A 12,602-nucleotide genomic window follows, 5' to 3' on the forward strand; every position below is an offset into this window, starting at 1 on the left:
TGTGTGTGTGTGTGTTCAGAGCTATGCATTTCTTTTTAGTCAGTGCTTTCCCTACCTCCTGTAAGTTTTGGTATATTGTATCCTACTTCTATTCATCTCAAAGTATTTTCCAATTTCTGTTGTGATTTCTTCTTTGATCCATTTGTTATTTAGAAGTGTGTTACTTGATTTCCACATATTTTTGAGTTTCACAACTAATTTTTGTTATTGGTTTCTAATTTCATCCCTTTGTGGTCAGAGAACATATTTGCTATGACTTCAGTCCTTTTAAATTTACTGAGTCTTGTTAGATGGCTCTGCATATAGTCTATACCGGAGAGTGTTCTGTATGCACATCAAAAGAATGTGCATTCTATTGTTCTGTGGAGTGATCTAAAGAAGTCTTTTCTAGTTGGTTTATAGTGTTGTTCATATATTCTACTTCCTTGTTGATCTTCTAATTTTTCAAGCCATTATTAAACATGGGTTAGTGGAGTCTTTAACTATTATCATTCATGGTATACATATTTTTATTTTAATTCTATAGATATTTCCTGCTTAGCCCTCTACCCATTTGCTATACTTGAAAACCATAGTTAAACCTTAATACCCCACCAGAGTTCATCCATCTCTGCTCCTTTTGTCCACATATACACCAGAGAGAGACACAGAACTTTGGGAATGGAGAGGAGTAAATGTGGGGAAGTCCCAGAGCTTCGTGGTATAAAGGATCAGGACAGGACACTAGTGGCAGACTTAAAAGATCAAACCAGGTTAAATATGATGGAAGTCTGAATTCAAACTAGGAAATTTCAAAGTTCAGGGTTCTAAATTGTATTGTAGAAATCACAGATGGGTATGATTTTATGGTTAATTAATTTTGACAAGAGTGCCAAGATAATTCAATGAGAGACAGAATGGTGTCTCAAGAAATGGTGCTGAGACAACTAGGCATCCACATGCAAAAAAAAAAATCGCAGTCAGACCCCTATGTCACACCAAATACAAAAATTAATTCAAAAGGGATCATAGGCCTAAATGTAAGAGCAAAAACTGTAAAACTGTTGGAAGAAAACAAAGGAGTAAAACCTCATGACATTGAGTAAGGCAAAGTCTTCTTATATATCACACCAAAAGCATAAGCAATTAAAGAAAAAATAATTAGGGGATCCCTGGGTGGCTCAGCAGTTTAGCGCCTGCCTTTGGCCCAGGGCGCGATCCTGGAGTCCCGGGATCGAGTCCTGCTTCGGGCTCCCGGCATGGAGCCTGCTTCTCCCTCTTCCTGTGTCTCTGCCTCTCTCTCTCTCTCTGTCTATCATAAATAAATAAGTATAAATCTTTAAAATAACATAAAATAAAGAAAAAATAATTAGACTTCATCAAAATTTAAAACTCTGTGTTTCAACCGTTGTTATTAAGGAAATGAGAAGACAACTCACATAAGGGGAAAAATATTTGCAAATCATATATCTGATAGGGACTTGTGCCCAGAGTAAATAAAGAACACTTACAATTTAAAAATAAAAAAGACAATTAAATGAATTAAAACAGAGGCAAAGGATTGAATAGACATTTCTCTAAAGAAGATATACATACACATGCTTAATATCATTAGTCATCAGGGAAATATAAATTAAAACCACAGTGAGCTTGCAGCATGGCCACTGAAGCTGCTGCTGCCTTAGCATTCCTGAATCAGGAGAGCTGAGCTCATGCCTGGGGAGGGTGGGGGCTAGTCTGTGAGTCCTGGATGCGGTCACTATGGACAGTTTTTCCTTTGGCTGTTAGCTCTCTAGCCATACCCGCTCTTTCACCTTGAAGGTAGAGGAAAGAGGATGAGGTGGAGCACTTGCTGGCTTTGGCCATGCTCTGCCTCACCAAGAGGGCTGAAGAGGAATGTAATGTGGTAGAAGTCATGGCCAGGAAGCATTACCACCAAGAGATTGCTGTCCCTGTGGCCAACCTCAAGTTGTCCTGCCAATTCATGTTTAGTTTGGATGACCTCCAGCTCCAACCACCTGTAACCTTCTGTCTGAAATCAGGTTCTGGCCCCATGTAAATTGCTGGGCAGCACCAGATTGTTTCTATAAGCAATGATGTTTCTGAGGAAGAAGAGAGTGAAGAGATACCTGGGTAGCTCAGTGGTTGAACGTCTGCCTTTGGCTCAGGTCATGATCCCAGGGTCCTGGGATTGAGTCCCGCGTCGGGCTCCCTGCATGGAGCCTGCTTCTCCCTCTGCCTGTGTCTCTGCCTCTCTCTGTGTCTCTCATGAATAAATAAATAAAATCTTTTAAAAAAAAGAAGAGAGTGAAGAAGGGAGGTGGAAGAAGCTGAGTTGTGCCCCATCCTGCCTGCCAAGAGGCAGGGGGGCAGGTTCTAATCTCCTTGGAATGGGAGGGATTCTGAATTTCTACCCTGACCCTCTTTCCCCCACTTGCCTATGAGATCGGAGGTCAACATCTGAAGCTCAGGACTACATAGTTTTAATACTTTTTACATTTTCGGATAAAAGTTGAAATAAAGTGATGTGAAAGTTTTTGGAAAAAAAAACACAGTGAAATACTACCTCACATTCACTAGGATTGCTATAATGAAAAAGATGGACAAGAATAAGTGTTGATGAGGATGTGAAGAAATTAGATTTTTATACACTAGTAAAAGGAATGTAAAATGATGCAAGCCCTTTGGGAAATAGTTCAGTTGTTCTTTAAATAATTAAATGTGCAGTTACCATATGACCCAGAAATTCTACTCTGAGGTATATCCTCAAGAGAAGAGAAAGCATATATCCTCACAAAAACTTGTATATGAATGTTCATAGCAGCATTATTCACAAAGTCCAAAATGGAAAAAACCTGAATATCCATAAACTGAAGAATGGATCAACAAAATGTGGCACAATCATACAATGTAATATTATTTAGCCATAGAAGGTAATAAAGTGCTGATACATGCTACAACATGAGTGAATCCTGAAAACGTTATGCTAGGTGAAAGAAGCCAGACTCAAAATGCCACACATTTTGTTTGATTCCATACAATCATAAAAAACACTGAATTTTATACTTTAAAATTTAAAATACTTTATACTTTATAATATTGAACTTTGTGGTTTATTAATTATATTTCAATAAAGCTATTTTTTTAAACATGAATAAGATCATTTCCCAACTCTTAGGAGAGTCACACTTCAGCATGAGTAAAATTATCATTGCCGGTTGTTTTGAGTTGAGCTTCTGTCTTGACTTCTCACCCGAGATGTCAGTGCCCTCGGGATAAACTCCTGTTACCTACCTGGAAGATGATTCTCCTGAACATCAGGGGAATGCCACACCCCATTGTGCCAACTGTCTGTCCAACTGTGGCATACATACAGTAGACATTCAGAAATTCTTGGTGAATTAAATTGGTTTCTACGAAATTCCCTCAGTTTGTGTGTGGGGAACTCAGTCTCATGTTGGATCACTCTGATTCTCGATACCATTCCTGTCTACCTGGATGCTTTACCACCTCAGAGATCTTTCTGTTTTCATCAACTGTCCTAGTGGATATGAGCCTTGCTTGTTCTACTTAAACCAAGGTCCATTTCTGCCTGTCAAGTGACCTCATATGGCTGGAGAGGCAATATGGTCTAACACAAAAATATAGCAGTTAAGAGTACAAGCCCACAGTCCCCAATTTAGATAAATAGCAAAGCTTGGTCTCTCCTCTTTCTCTCCCAGCCTCCTTTTTTTAGCTTCACACTGGTGGAAAGAATGATCTTTAAAAAATATGAATCGGATCGTGTCTCTTCCTTGCTCAACTTCTAACACAGATTGAATGCTTAATGTCAAGTACATTTCTAAGCCCTTTATGTCTATTGATGCATTTCAACTTCACAACAATAAGTATTATTATTATTTTCATTTTATAGATGAGCAAGATGAGGCACAGAAAGATTGAAGTGCTTATCCAAAAGAACACATTCACTAAGTGGTTGGGGTGAGAAATGAACCTAGACAACATGGCTCCAGAGGCCTTGATCTCAGCATTACACCATCTCCTTCTCAACAGTTGTTCCTCCCACTGAGAGTAAAATTCTTACCATGGTTTTCAAGGCCTACATGATCTGGTCCCTGCTCTCCTTATCCTCTACCACTGCCCAGTACCTGAGCTCACCATGCTCCAGTCACATGAGCCTGCTGTTAATTCCCAGTATGTATCAAGCTCTACCTCGGCCCCAGCACCTTTGCACTTTCAGTTGCCTCTGTGATGCATCTTCTCTCCTCCCCCTCCTTCATATGTCTGGCTGATTAAATGTTACCATGTCAAAGATCTTCCCTGACCTTCTTCTCTTAGCAAATACTTCCTCCCCAGCTCTCTATCCCCAGACCATTCTTGTATGACAGCAGCCTCCTCATTTTGTTCCCATCACTTTTCTCAATGTGCTTACCCTATTATGACTGCCTCCCCTCCTGGCCCACAGGCCGGTTGAGGTACGCCGACCAGTGCTTCACCCTGACCCTGCTCTACGCGCTGGTCATCCTGCCCATGTCGGCCCCGCAGGAGATCGGGTTCCAGAAATACACGAGCATCCTAGGCACCCTGGCCGCCTGCTGCCTGGCTCTGGTCATCGTGGTGCAGTACTACCTCGGGCCCCAGGGCCTCGTTCATGAGACCCGGCCTGCACTGAGGGATACCAGTTGTTGGATTAGCACGCACCCCACTCCAGTGTGATCTCACCTTAACCAATTAAATCTACAAAGACTATTTCCAAAAAAAAAAAAATCTTGATCTTGAAGATAGAGCTATGTTGATTGGTTCACCTGGCACCCAGCTCTCTATCTGACATAATGTCAGCACTTAACCAAAATTAGCTTAATGAATAATGAAGAGGGCTTAACCTATACCTTTGTTATAGCACATATCAACTTGTACTGCTATTATTCTGAACTTCTTAAAGTAGAGCTCTATTTTGTTAATTTTTGTGTAGTATATTCACATTAGAATGCTTTAATATATATTGAATAAAGAGAATAAATAAAGGCGTGAGCCATTAAGGACAGGATTTGCCAAGAAAGGCTTTGTAGAAGAGGTATACTTAAATGACTTACTTCAGTTGCCAACAACATTTTTTTCAAACATAAAGATATGCATTTTTAAGGCTCCTTATGAAGCAAACAGTTCTTGCTAAATAACATATCAATCATTCAAATGTAACTGCGAAAATACCATATGGATACTTTTATTGCAAAAAAAAATCCATGGGTTTAAGTTGTATATGAACCTACAGAACAAAAGAATTTTGCCAAACATTTAAATAGTGACAAGGTGTTAATGTTGGTTTCCAAATCCCCAAAGTGGCAGACCATATCTAGGCATACCTTCTGAACTGGATCAAGGGCCAGCTGATTTAATTCTCAACAATGGTAGTCAGTGGGGATCAATTCTTTTTTAATTCAAATGAGACAGATATGGATTAAATCAGTTGTTGTATAGGCTGTTTGTTTTATTCATACTTAACCTATAATTCATCAGTCTTATAATACAGTGCTTCAGACAAGTTCATGCAGTCGGAGCCCAGGATCAGAAGCACAGCTCTATAATTTACCTGCTGTGTGACTTCAGGCAAATTATTCTCTAACCTTTGGTTTCCTGGATTATAAAATTGAGATAATGGTAGTACCTGCCTCAGTGAATATGAAATGCTTTCCATAATGCCTGTCATACAGAAATTCTTCACTAAATGTTAGATACTAATAGTAGCATTTTGGGTGATGTGGAGGAAAAAGCACTTGTTTGATTATCAAGAGATCCAATGAGTCCTAGTCCCCATTCTTTCACTAACTAGTTGTAAGACTTTGGGCAAATCCCTTGGCCATTTCCTGTCTCAGCTTCCTCTTTGATAAATGAGGGCATTTACATGCCTACTTGTTTCAGATATCTAGTGCTGCACAATAAACTACCAAAACTTAGAGTCCTAAAACAGCAATTCATTATTCTCATAGTTCTGTGGGTCGACTGGTAGCAACTGGAAGATTCTTTTGCTTTATGTAGCATAGCTGAGGTCAATCAAGGAGCTGCATTCTGCTGGGAGTTTGGCTGAGGTGGTAACATGTAAAGTGGCCTCCCACCATCTACAGTCTCTCTCTCCGTGTCCTCTGTTCATTCCATTGTATAGCCCAAGTATCTTTACAACAATGTTTCCAAGAAGGAGTATTCCAAAAGGACAAGTTCCAATGTAAACAGTTTATCAAGCCTCTATGTCATCTTGCTTGCTGATATTCCATTGGTCAAAGCTGGACAGAGAGCCAAACTTGAGTCAGTTTGGAAGAAGACTACACAAGGGCATGAATTCTGTGAGGTGTGTTTCATTGGAAGCCATCAATGGAACAGTCTACGCCACCACAATTCCAGATTTTCTTCAGAATCATCATACCCCAGCTTGGTACCTAGATTTCTTTCCATGAACTTTTCCATTTTGTCATTTTGCTTCTTAACACACTACTGTTTCGTTCACATGGCATGCTTATGGAAGCCACTATAGATGGAACTCCTTTGTCTTTAAAAAAAAAGAAGCTGTAAACAAAATTTTCCACTTTTACTTTTGTTGTAGTTTTTCCTGTTGACTTGGCCCAATCTTCCTGGAGCCGATATACTTTAATATGCTAAATTTTCAATCACTTGAAATTTTAAGTACTATTCCCCACCCCACAAAAATTTCACTACCTTTCCTTAGGCTTCCCTTAGTCCACACTCTTACCTTACCTCTTTTCTCCTATTGTATATCCTGAGAAACATTTATATAAGGTTTTCTGCTCTAGCTGCTCAGTGTTTACACAGGTCTAATCTTGATCTTTTATGGCACTTTCCTTCTACATCCTACCAGGAACAAAACAAAGGCAGCTCTCTTCACATAATGTTCAAGTACTGTTCCTGTGTCACGCGTTCCAGCAATGCTGATCATCTGCCTCTTGATGCTGAAAAGAGAAGTTCTTAATTTTCTATCCATCTGGAGCCATCTAGAGGATGTGTAGGTTCAGGAAACCCCCATCTCCCTAGCCAACAGACCCATGTGCATTGGCGCAATTGCACCCACTTTGTCCCTTGTCATCTACATGCATTTTAAAAGGCAAAGCAACAAACCACTGCTCATTAGAACAAGCTATTTCACACTATCTTCAGGGACATACCCTGTTGCTGATATAAAAACTTGACATAAGGGTTGGGTTTTTCATTTCAAAATGCCCCATTCTGGTCTCTGGCTGAGTCATTTCAGGTTGAAGTGGAAACCTAGTATCTATCTGGTTAATGGGATTGATTTAGGCAGCAAGAGGTCTGGCTGAGGTAGAGTTTAGCATTTAGCAATGATAAAGAGCTTGGAGTCTAGGCTTTCCACAAAGTTCAAAAAAATCTTGTTAAAAGGCATTTCAGGAAGCTAAACAATTTCTTCCCTGGGATTCCTCTCTTTAGAAATCAACAAAACAAAAATCACACAGATCGTATGATAATTGCGATTAACTATACTGTAATGTTTTCCTAATGTTATCTAATATGTCATTCATAAGACATAGAATGGAGCTAGGGTGGTTCCTTCAAAAAAGCATCAGGCCAGGAAGTTACTAATATGTCAAATACTCACAATTTCAAGAAGGCACACCAAGCACACTGATAGAATTTTCGAAACTATATGTTTTATAAAGTCATAGGGATCCATTAATGAAACATCAGCACTGAATACAACTGATATGTGTGATCCTTTCTGAATTGAGAGTAAAAACACAAGCTTGTAATGAATTTGTTCACTTTTAATTTAGTGTAATATATCTCAGGTTAACGTGCGTCGTGAAAAGAACTCAAGTCCCAATAAAAAGCAAATGTTCCAAAAATTCTCCATTTTATGTAAATGATACAAGAGTATTGTGCTTCTTATATGTATGTGTATTTTAAGAAAATGAATTTTAACAGGAGAAACTGCGAAGACTAATAAATTAAATATACTAAAATATTAAATATATTGTTCTTTGTGGCTGTTTCTAGCAATACTGCAAAATGGAAAAATTCTTATCTTAAAAAGATTAAGATTCTGTGTAGGCATAAAAAATATCTGAGCAGATCTACAAGAGAATATTACTGATGTTTGACTCTGGGTAGAGAAACCAGGGTGGCAGGGAGATTCGGTTCACATTTTATATATTCATTATATAGTAGACTTTAAAACATTATCATATATTACTTCATCATAGATTAGTTGAAAAAGGACAAACCTAAGTTTTTTATTTTATTTTATTTTATTAATATTATCCCCAGGTCACAGGTAGAGGTTAATAGGGGTAGAAGTCACAGAATTCACAGCACTTTTGAGTTGGAGACTTTTGACGTCATCTGTCCCATTATATCAACTATTACTAAACTATTGCTAAGTTTACCCAGTTTGCCTAACACTAAACGCAACTAAATTCCAATAGAGCTAAAGAAGGTGGGTAGCCATTGGAATTCACCTTAATGGAATCTAACCTAGAGTTGAAGATGCATGGTGTAGGTTTCTGCTTCATACCATAGTGTCATGAAGCATCAGGATCATTCCTTCAAGAAGTGGGTAAGTTGGGCAGAAGTGCTTGCCTACTAGGGTGAGCCTTAAGATATCAGAGGGTTCCCTCCCAACTACCCCCGAATTTCCAAATACATTCCATTACAGATTTAGACTTTTTGTTGAGAGAGAGACAGAGGCAGAGACAGAGTCTGAGCAGGGGAGAGGGGCAGAGGGAGAAGGAGAGAGAGGAACTTAAGCAGGCTCCATGCCCAGCACAGAGCCCAACACAGGGCCCAATCTCACAACCCTGAGATCATGACCTGAGCTGAAATCAAGAGTCAGACGCTCAACGAACTGAGCCACCCAGGCGTCCCCAGATTTAGACTTTTGAATGAAGATACTGACATTTACTGAAATGCAGATGTCCCTGTGAGGGGTAAGCAATAAAACACAACACAAAGAAGAACTGAACCTACTGATTCTTTCCGGAACATTGGGAAGAAAGCAGATAAAGGAGAAGGAAAACTGAGGATACCATAGAGAGGAAAGGATATGCTAAGGGAAGCTTGGCCTGCTTCATTCTTCTGTCTATAGAATCCTATGGCTGTGTAATAAGCCTTAGAAAGAGGCTTTTGGTGATAACTTGAACCTTTATAAAACTAAGCAACACCAGCAATTCCTCAAGTTTGAAAATCCCAGTGACTCCTCTCCTTGCAATCTCACTGCTGTCTCATCACCCTTTTCTGGGGAGAGCGTGATTTATCAGTTTGCTCTACAGTTGTATGGAGACCCCTGAGCCCAAGACCTTGCTTGGAAATGATGTAGTCACTATTGTGTATCACAACACAGTGAGAAAGAGGAACATTGAACAACTGGAAGGAGAGCTCTAAAGAAGTTCAGGATGCTATAAGAAAAGTATACGGAGGTGCATGTGTGGGCATATGCACACACACATACCATCTCCTCACTACTAGTCATCATTAGGACTCCAGGAATTGGATCTCCAGCTCCTGGTAACCCTCCCTAGCTACTCACGGCGCACTGACTGAATATAGATCTCTCATAGTCTTTTCAGGACTATATTGTCATTATTGGGTTTCTTACTTACCTTCTTCAAGATGCCATAAAAATCTTTGTGTGCAGTGACTGTGTCTTCTATCACAAGTTTTCCCAACACAATGCTGATGTACAGTAGGCAGATGATACATTTTTGGTGAAGGAAGGAAATGAAGCCACTTAACTGCATTTTAACACTAAAACTAGTGATTTCTCTATATACAGAACACAAGTTTCAAAAGAATTTTGAATGCATCCCTTGCCCAGCAATGATTCTTAAGAGCTCTCCATGGCTGTAGCTTGGGTGGGAGTCTTACAAACAGCAGTTGGCAGTAGTCTCCTTTCTTGTCTTCCAGGAAGAGAGAATTCTAAATGATGCTTATTCAAGAATACTCAGGTTCTTGCATGGGTATTAAGATTTGGAGTTTGCAGGGAGGAACATTGGACAACGAGCTGAAAAGAAGAGAAAAATGAGAAGAAAAGGAAAGGACCAGCCATGCTGGGTGGGGAAAACCAAGGCAAGAGCTAAGAGAATTGGCAGTATCTCCGGGGCAAGCTTGTGTTAGGTTAGCTATTCCCATTTCAAGTTTGCACACGCCTCTGGAACTCCCTGAAGACTTTTGTGAGGGAAAACCCCACCTACAGGTTCTGGATGAAACGTTACTCCTGGCTTCTAGAAATGAGTCCCCTGGTCCTACTATTACTCATTTCCTGGAAAAGTCGTAACTGGTCCATCCTGACCTTCAGAGCCTGAAGGAGTGCAGATTCATCTTTCAAATTCAAGAAGTTAGAGAAATCATGCAGAAAAACCTCAAAGAGCAATCACTATGTCTTCTGCTTTATCAAAAACTTTATGAACATTTTTACTGGTACTTTCTTTGGCATGTTCTGGGTGAATCAGCAGGAAAACAAAGTGACTTCACTGCCGAGTTGAAATTTAATTCTGCAAAGGATGTTATTTCTAGTTTTGAAAAACTGTGCTCAGAACTTGAATCTAAAGTAATAATACACCCTTTCCGGCCTTATGTAAAGTCATGCCTATAACCTGAAGCTTGGCATGATCTCTAGTTTTAGTGGTGCTGTTATTACCTATATTTCTTTATTTGTCACAACAATCCCAGTCTTGTTTTCTATCTTGGCATTGGTAACTGTAGCTTACCTTTCAGGAAAAACATATTTATATTATCCTTACCTGTGTATGATTACCTGGCAAGCAGAAAAGCCAGTCTTGAGAATAAGCCATCCGTAATTCCTTCTTCTCTTATGCCAAGCTCTTGGGATTTTAACATTTTAATTAGGAGAGGTTCTTTTCTCCAATTCACTAATGTCTTTTCAGGTCGAGTTTGAATATGGCCCATGGATTCAAGCCCTAGACTATAGGTCCCTCCCTGAAATAACTGCCATCAATCAAAAGAAGCAGATAATCAATCCCCTTTCATGCACATGACAGTGTATTTTGTAGGGCCATGTTGTAGGAATACCTATGTAGGTTTGTGAGAAAATCTGGCCTAAGTACTTCAGCATCTATAGACAAACAAGCTTGCAGTTTACCCCAGTCTAGCCCTTCCATCACAGAATGACACATGCACCGTGACATTAATAAAGTCCAAGGGTCATAATGAGTCTCAATCATCAACTGTCCCCAGAAAGTTTTACTTCTTGAAACCACTACATTTTATCTTTCACACAATGTATTTGTACTATAGATACCCATATATATTAGATCTATCAATTGCTTCAAAAGAAAGAGAATGAAGGGGTATATAACAAAAAGATATAACTTCACTCGTACAATAGAAATATATTTAATTTGGAATTGTGCTTTAGGCACTACAGAAGCAGTGAACCAAGCAACTAATGTACCACCACATGTAGAATGATCCATAGATTATGAGAGGCTACATTGAGTGGACACTAAGACTTTCATTCCATTCAAACCTTGCCAAAATTCTTGGGATGGTTAAATTCTTGTTAACAGAATATTCTCATTAAGAAAGAAAAAGGGAGGGGCACCTGGGTGGCTCAGTTAATTGAGCATTGGACTCTTGCGTTTGGCTCAGGTCATGATCTCAGGGTTGTGAGATAGAGCCCTGAGCAAGCTCTGCACTGATCATGGAGCCTGCTTAAGATTCTTCCTCTCCCTCTGCCCCTCCCACCTGTGCGTTCTCTCTCTCTCTCTCTCTCTCTCTCTCTCTCTCCCTCTCTCTCTCTGTCAATAAATAAATAAATCTTAAAAAAAAAAACAGAAGGAAAAAGGGAGTGATGTTATCAGAGCAGCAAAATAGGTCGATCCCAACTTTCATCCCCCTCACAAGGCAACCAACAGGCAACTATCCATAGACAGGACACCTTTGTGAAAATCCCAGAACCTGGGGGGCGAGGCTGAGGCATCCCTTTGGACCACAGAAACTGAGAAGGATAGCATTAAAAGAGTAAGGGAAGCAACTACACTCTGACCACATTGCCTCTCCTCCAGACCAGCACAGTGCCACACCAAGAGGGCCTCCTGGGCCTACAGTTTCTGTAGTGGGTAAAAGAGCCCAAAGCAGACATCCAACTCCCCCAGCTTTATGGAGTGCTTCCCAGGAGGCTCAGGTAGGGAAATCTGCAGGGCTTGGCCACTGAGGATCATTAGACAGAAATGGAGAAGGGGATCAGGGCTTACAGGAATCAGTACTCAGATCTTGGCAGACGATATTTCTCCTCCCAGTTGTGCTTGAGCAGGGATTCCAGCCAGCAACTCTGCCCACCTACAGAGCTGAGCTGGTGGCCCTGGATGACCAGGGAGCACAGTGGGCAGTTCTGCCTGGCTCAGACCCACACAGGCAGCCCAACTGCTGAGTGTAGCCTCACCTGACCAGAGAATCTGGGCGGCTATAGAGCCCATTCTATAGCCATGCCTGGGCAGGAAATTAAGCTCAGCAATCCTGTCCAACAATGAAGTATAACCTCTGGCTCTGCATGACCAGGAAGCCTTAATAGTGACTCTGGACAGCCTCAGAACCCAGCTGACAGTACAACCCAGCCTACAGTACCACCCAACCACAGCTTAGCC

General features: G+C 40.4%; 1 pseudogene; it reads left to right on the top strand.

Moving 5' to 3' along the window:
* Positions 1 to 1,636: 1,636 nt before the first annotated feature.
* Positions 1,637 to 4,695, top strand: LOC491846 (annotated as a pseudogene).
* The last annotated feature ends 7,907 nt before the right edge of the window (positions 4,696 to 12,602 follow it).

The sequence above is a fragment of the Canis lupus genome, chromosome X, assembly GCF_011100685.1.
Source record: "Canis lupus familiaris isolate Mischka breed German Shepherd chromosome X, alternate assembly UU_Cfam_GSD_1.0, whole genome shotgun sequence".
Classification (NCBI taxonomy): domain Eukaryota; kingdom Metazoa; phylum Chordata; class Mammalia; order Carnivora; family Canidae; genus Canis; species Canis lupus.